The sequence below is a fragment of the Chiloscyllium plagiosum genome, chromosome 5 (assembly GCF_004010195.1).
Source record: "Chiloscyllium plagiosum isolate BGI_BamShark_2017 chromosome 5, ASM401019v2, whole genome shotgun sequence".
Classification (NCBI taxonomy): Eukaryota; Metazoa; Chordata; class Chondrichthyes; order Orectolobiformes; family Hemiscylliidae; genus Chiloscyllium; species Chiloscyllium plagiosum.
Window position 1 is genome coordinate 123109559 of NC_057714.1, and position 6430 is coordinate 123115988.

At 53.9% G+C, this 6430-nt stretch overlaps 1 pseudogene; it reads right to left on the reverse strand.

Annotated features, from left to right (window-relative positions):
* Positions 1-925: 925 nt before the first annotated feature.
* LOC122550358 overlaps positions 926-6430 on the reverse strand; it is a 104502-nt pseudogene continuing 98997 nt past the window's right edge.

Below are 6430 nucleotides of genomic sequence, written 5' to 3' on the forward strand. Positions count from 1 at the left end.
CCCCACCCTCCTCTAGCTTATCTCTCCACCCTTCAGGCTCTCTGCCTGTATTCCTGATGAAGGGCTTTTGCCTGAAACATCGATTTTACTGCTCCTCGGATGTTGCCTGAACTGCTGTGTTTTTCCAGCACCACTCATCCAGAATCTGGTTTCCAGCATCTGCACTCATTGTACTTGCCTCAATACTGAGTTTAACAATGTTAGGGGTTGAGCATCTTCTCCTATGTCCTTACCCCAAACCCTACACCCAGACTTTGTCATCACATGGACTACTAGGGTAACCTTGACCCACTCCTTCCTCTGCCCAACTGTTTTCTTCAGTAATCGTTCATCCCTCAAGCTCCACCACCACCCCAACCCATCTTCAGCATAAGCACCAACCTTTTCCAAATTACTATCAGTTCTGAGGAAGGGTCACTGGATGAAATATTAACTCTGGTTTCTCTCCACAGATGCTACCAGACCTACTGAGTTTTTCCAGCAATTTCTGATTTGGTTTCTGATTTCTAGTTTCAGCAGTTCTTTGCTTTTGTTTCCGGTTTTCTGAGTTTATCCAGACCCTCTTCATCTCTGAAATGCCCCATCCCAGGCAACATCCTGGTGAACCTCCTCTGCAACCCCTCCAGTGCAATCAGACCCTTCCTATAATGTGGTGACCGGAACTGCACATAGTACTCTAGCTGTGATCTAACCTAAGTCCTGTGCAGCTCCAACATAACCCTCCCTGTTCTTATAATCTATGCTTGGACTGATAAAGCTAAGTGTCCTGTATTCCTTCCAAACTGCCCTATGAACCTGTCCTGCTGCCTTCAGGGATCTGTGCACAAACACCCCAAGATCTCTTGGTTCCTCCTCTTGTTCTGCCATTCATTGAGTACTCTCTTGTCCTGTTGCCTCTTCTAAAGTGCATCCCATCACATTTATTCTATTCAAGAATTGAGAAGAGCCTGTCCTGAGAGCTGTCTCCATGTGTGTGAGTCACGTACCTACCTGTCAGACACTGTATCCCTGTGTAGTCAGAAGGACACTGGCAGGTATTGGGGGCAATACATCTCCCTCCGTTAGCGCACGGCAAGTCACACACAGCTTCCCAATGGAGGAGAAGAGAAAATCCAGGGGTTACTGCTAGACACTGACATTTCATTGATAAAAATCCCACCCACACCTATAAGGAGAATGGGAAAGCTGGACAGTGATCTTGATGAACAGCTCAGGCAGGGCTTTAGTCAGACCACACACTGGTCCATAATAAATTCCACTGCAGTGGTCTCTTCCTGATCACTGGGCATGCCAAAGATGGCAAGGTCAAAGACACAGCTCCTTTAACGGGGACCTTTGAGATTGCAGGTTGTGAGAGCAGTGGAACTGCAGCTGGACATGTCATGGTACTGATGCTGGGAGAATGAACCGAATCATTCAGGAGCATGGGTTCCACAGAACCTGCTGTAATTAAACTCCAATGACACAATGAAGAAATCGGGAATGGAAAGCTTCTCTTCATGATGAAGACAGAAGCTATCACCAAATCTCAAAAACTGTACCTCCTTCAGCACTGAACTTTCCAGACCGAAACCTGGCCTGCCCTCTGTGTGCCCCTAGACCTAATTGCCCTCTGAAATGGTCAAGTGAACCACACAGATGTATCAAAATACGACAAAGTCTCACAGGTGAAATGAAACCAGATGGACACCTGGCATCAACTGAGACACCAGAAAACACAGCAGCAGAAACTGCTCTGTCAACCCTGCAGGGACCTCCTCATCACCATCACGGGGTTAGTGCCAACAGTGGGAGAGCTGTCTCACAGACTGACACAATCATACTCAGGGAATCATACCAGCAGGACAGATCCAGCAGAGGAGGTGGCACAGGAGTGATAACACAGTGCCTCACTGTCGGAGGGTCAGTGCTGAGGGAGTGGGCCCTGTTGGAGGGTCAGTGCTGAGGAAGTGCCACACTGTCGGAGGGTCAGTGCTGAGTGAGTGGGCACTGTCAAAGGGTCAGTGCTGAGGGACTGCGACACTGTCAGAGGGTCAGTGCTGAGGGAGGCCCACACTGTCGGAGGGTCAGTGCTGAGGGAGTGGGCACAGTTGGAGGGTCAGTGCTGAGGGAGTGGGCACTGTCAGACAGTCAGGGCTGACAGAGCGCCACCCTGTCAGAGGGTCAGTACAGAAGGAGTACTGCAGTGTCGGAGGGTCAGTGCTGAGGGAGTGTCACACTGTTGGAGGGTCAGTGCTGACAGAACGCTGCACTGTCAGATGGTCAGTGCTGAGGGAGCACCGCACTGTCGAAGGGTCACACTGAGGGAGTGCCGCAGTGTTGAAGAGTTAGGATTGAGGAAGTGTTGCACTGTTGGAGTGTCTGTGTTGAGAGAGTGTCACACAGTCGGAGGTTCAGTGCTGAGGTAGTGGCCACTGTCAGAGGGTCTGTGCTGAGGGAGTGGGCACTGTTGGAGGGTCAGTGCTAAGGGAGTGCCACACTGTTGGAGGGTCAGTGCTGAGGGAGTGCCGCACTGTTGGAGGGTCAGGACCGAGGGAGCACTGCAATTTTGGGGGAAACATTAGCGTGGTGCTGGAAAAGCACAGCAGATCAGGCAGCATCCAAGGAGCAGGAAAATCAACGTTTCAGGCAAAAGCCGTTCATCAGATGTTTTAGCTTTTACTGATAGAAGGATTGAGTTTTGGAGCCATGAGATCAGGCTAAGGGAGTGTCACACTGTTGAAGGGTCAGTGCTGAGGGAGCGCCACACTGTCAGATGGTCAGTGCTGAGGGAGTGCCACATAGTTGGAGGGACGGTGCTGAGATAGTGCCACACTGTCGGAGGTCAGTGCTGAGAGAGCGCCACACTGTGGGAGGGTCAGCGCTGAGGGAGTGCCGCACTGTGGGAGGGTCAGTGCTGAGGGAGCACCGCATTGTCGGAAGGTCAGTGCTGAGGGAGTGCCACACTGTTGGAGGGTCAGTGCTGAGGGAGCACAGCACTAGCAAAGGGTCACACTGAGGGAGTGCCGCAGTGTTGAAGGGTCAGGACTGAGGGAGTGGTGCACTGATGGAGGGTTTATGCTGAGGGAGTGTCACACTGTCGGAGGTTCAGTGCTGAGGTAGTAGGCACTATCGCAGGGTCAGTGCTGAGGGAGCACCGCACTGTCGAAGGGTCGGTGCTGAGGGAATGTCACACTGTCGGAGGTTCAGTGCTGAGATAGTGGGCACTGACGAAGGGTCATGCTGAGGGAATGCTGCACTGTCAGAGGCTCAGTGCTGAGGGAGCACCGCACTGACGAAGGGTCATACTGAGGGAGTGCCGCAATTTTGGAGGCAAAATTAGCGTGGTGCCGGACAAGCACAGCAGGTCAGGCAGCATCCAAGGAGCAGGAAAATCGATCTTTCAGCAAAAGCCCTTCATCAGATGTGTTAGCTTTTACTGATAGAAGGATTGAGTTTTGGAGCCATGAGGTCATGCTGAGGGACCGCCACACTGTCGGAGAGTTGGAACTGAGGGAGTGTTGCACTGTCGGAGGGTCAGTGCTGAGGGAGCGCCACACTGTCGTAGAGTCAGCGCTGAGGGAGCACCGCACTGTTGGAGGGTCAGTGCTGAGCGAGCGCTGCACTGTCGGAGGGTGAGTGCTGAGGGAGCGCCGCACTGTCGGAGGGTCAGTGCTGAGGGAGCACCACACTGTTGGAGGGTCAGTGCTGAGGGAGCGCCACACCGTTGGAGGGTCAGTGCTGAGGGAGCGCCACACTGTTGGAGAGTCAGCGCTGAGGGAGCACCGCATTGTTGGAGGGTCAGTGCTGAGGGAGAACCGCACTGTCGGAGGGTCAGTGCTGAGGGAGCGCCACACTGTTGGAGGGTCAGTGCTGAGGGAGCGACACATTGTCGGAGGGTCAGTGCTGAGGGAGCGCCGCACTGTCAGAGGGTCAGTACTGAGGGAGCGCCGCACTGTCGGACGGTCAGTGCTGAGGGAGCACCACACTGTTGGAGGGTCAGTGCTGAGGGAGCGCCACACTGTTGGAGGGTCAGTGCTGAGGGAGCACAGCACTAGCGAAAGATCGCACTGAGGGAGTGCCGCAGTGTTGGAGGATTTGAGGTGGGCACTATCACAGGGTCAGTGCTGAGGGAGAGGGCACTGATGGAGGGTTAGTGCTGAGGGAGTGGACACTAGCGCAGGGTCAGTGCTGAGGTAGAGGGCACTGTTGGATGGTTAGTGCTGAGGGAGCACCGCATTGATGAAGGGTCATACTGAGGGAGTGCTGCACTGTCAAAGGGTCAGGACAGAGGGAGCGCTGCAATTTTGGAGGCAAAATTAGCGTGGTGCTGGAAAAGCACAGCAGGTCAGGCAGCATCCAAGGAGAAGGAAAATCGACGTTTCAGGCAAAAGTCCTTCATCAGACATGTTAGCTTTTATGGATAGAAGGATTGAGTTTTGGAGCCATGCGGTCATGCTGAAGGAGTGCCGCACTTGTGGAGGGTCAGTGCTGAGGGAGCACCACACTGTCGGAGAGTTAGAACTGAGGGAGCATTGCACTGTCGGAGGGTCAATGCAGAGGGAGTGCTGCACTGTCAGAGGGTCAGAACTGAGGGAGCACCGCACTTTCGGAAGGTCAGTGCAAAGAGAGTGCCGCACTATTGGAGGATGAGTGCAGAGGGAGTGCCACACTGTCGGAGGGTCAGTGCTGAGGGAGCGCTACACTGTCGTAGGGTCAGTGCTGAGGGAGCGCTACACTGTCGTAGGGTCAGTGCTGAGGAAGCGTCACACTGTCGGAGAATCAGAACTGTGGGAGTGCCGCACTGTTACAGGGTCAGTACTGAGGGAGAGCCACACTGTCAGAGGGTCAGTGCTGAGGGAGTGTCGCACAGTTGGAGGGTCAGTGTTGCGATAGTGCTACACTGTCGGAGGACCGGTGCTGAGGGAGTGCTGCACTGTCAGAGGATCAGAACTGAGGAAGCGCCACACTATCGGAAGGTCAGTGAAAAGGGAGTGCCGCATTGTCGGAGGATGAGTGCAGAGGGAGTGCCACACTGTTGGAGGGTCAGTACTGAGGGAGCACCGCACATGTCAGATGGTCAGTGCTGAGGGAGTGCCGCACTGTTAGAGAGTCAGAACTGAGGGAGTGCTGCACTGTTGGAGGGTCAATGCTGAGAGAGTGCCGCACTGTTACAGGGTCAGTGCTGAGGGAGTGCCGCACTGTCAGAGAATTAGAAATGAGGAAGCGCCGCACTGTTGGAGGGTCAGTGCTGGGGGTGTGCCGCACTGTTGGAGGGTCAGTGCTGAGGGAGTGCCGCAGTGTCTTGGATATGGTGTTTTGGATGAGACATTTAATAATGGTTGAATGGGACTTCTTAAAGATTCAGAGAGATCGCTGGGCCCTATTTTAATATATCACCAACACGAACGAAACAGACTGCCTAGTGTTGCACTCAAATGGTCTGGATGAGGGCAGTTCTGAATCCACACCTCAGAGTTCCTGAGACTTGCAGACCGGATTTTACACTCACCTGTCTGACAGCCCGTTCCAGCCCAGCCCTCTGGACACAGACACATGTTCGACCGCATACACGTCCCACCATGTGAACATGGCGGGGAACACATCGCTATGGACAGAGAGAGGGAGGTGAGGGGTGTTGCTGATGTTTGACCAGGCACCTTAACACAGACTCCCTGTTACTATGGTTACCCCTCCCCGGAGAAGGTACTGAGCATTGCACATTACAGCTACACTTTTCCAGCCACACATTTTTCTGATCTCCAGCATCTGCAGTCCTCACTTTCTCCTAGATTACAGCAGTGAGCCTAGGATGGACAACTGCTCACTGCAGTGTCTCAGTGTTCGATAGCTCTTACTGTGGGATTGATACAGGGCTATGGGGAGAGAGCGGGGCAGTGGGATTAGTTTGGGGATTGATACAGGGCTATGGGGAGAGGGTGGAGCTGTGGGATTGGTTTGGGGATTGATACAGGGCTATGGGGAGAGGGTGGAGCTGTGGGATTGGTTTGGGGATTGATACAGGGCTATGGGGAGAGGGTGGAGCTGTGGGATTGGTTTGGGGATTGATACAGGGCTATGGGGAGAGGGTGGAGCTGTGGGATTGGTTTGGGGATTGATACAGGGCTATGGGGAGAGGGTGGAGCTGTGGGATTGGTTTGGGGATTGATACAGGGCTATGGGGAGAGGGTGGAGCTGTGGGATTGGTTTGGGGATTGATACAGGGCTATGGGGAGAGGGTGGAGCTGTGGGATTGGTTTGGGGATTGATACAGGGCTATGGGGAGAGGGTGGAGCTGTGGGATTGGTTTGGGGATTGATACAGGGCTATGGGGAGAGGGTGGAGCTGTGGGATTGGTTTGGGGATTGATACAGGGCTATGGGGAGAGGGTGGAGCTGTGGGATTGGTTTGGGGATTGATACAGGGCTATGGGGAGAGAGCGGGGCAGTGG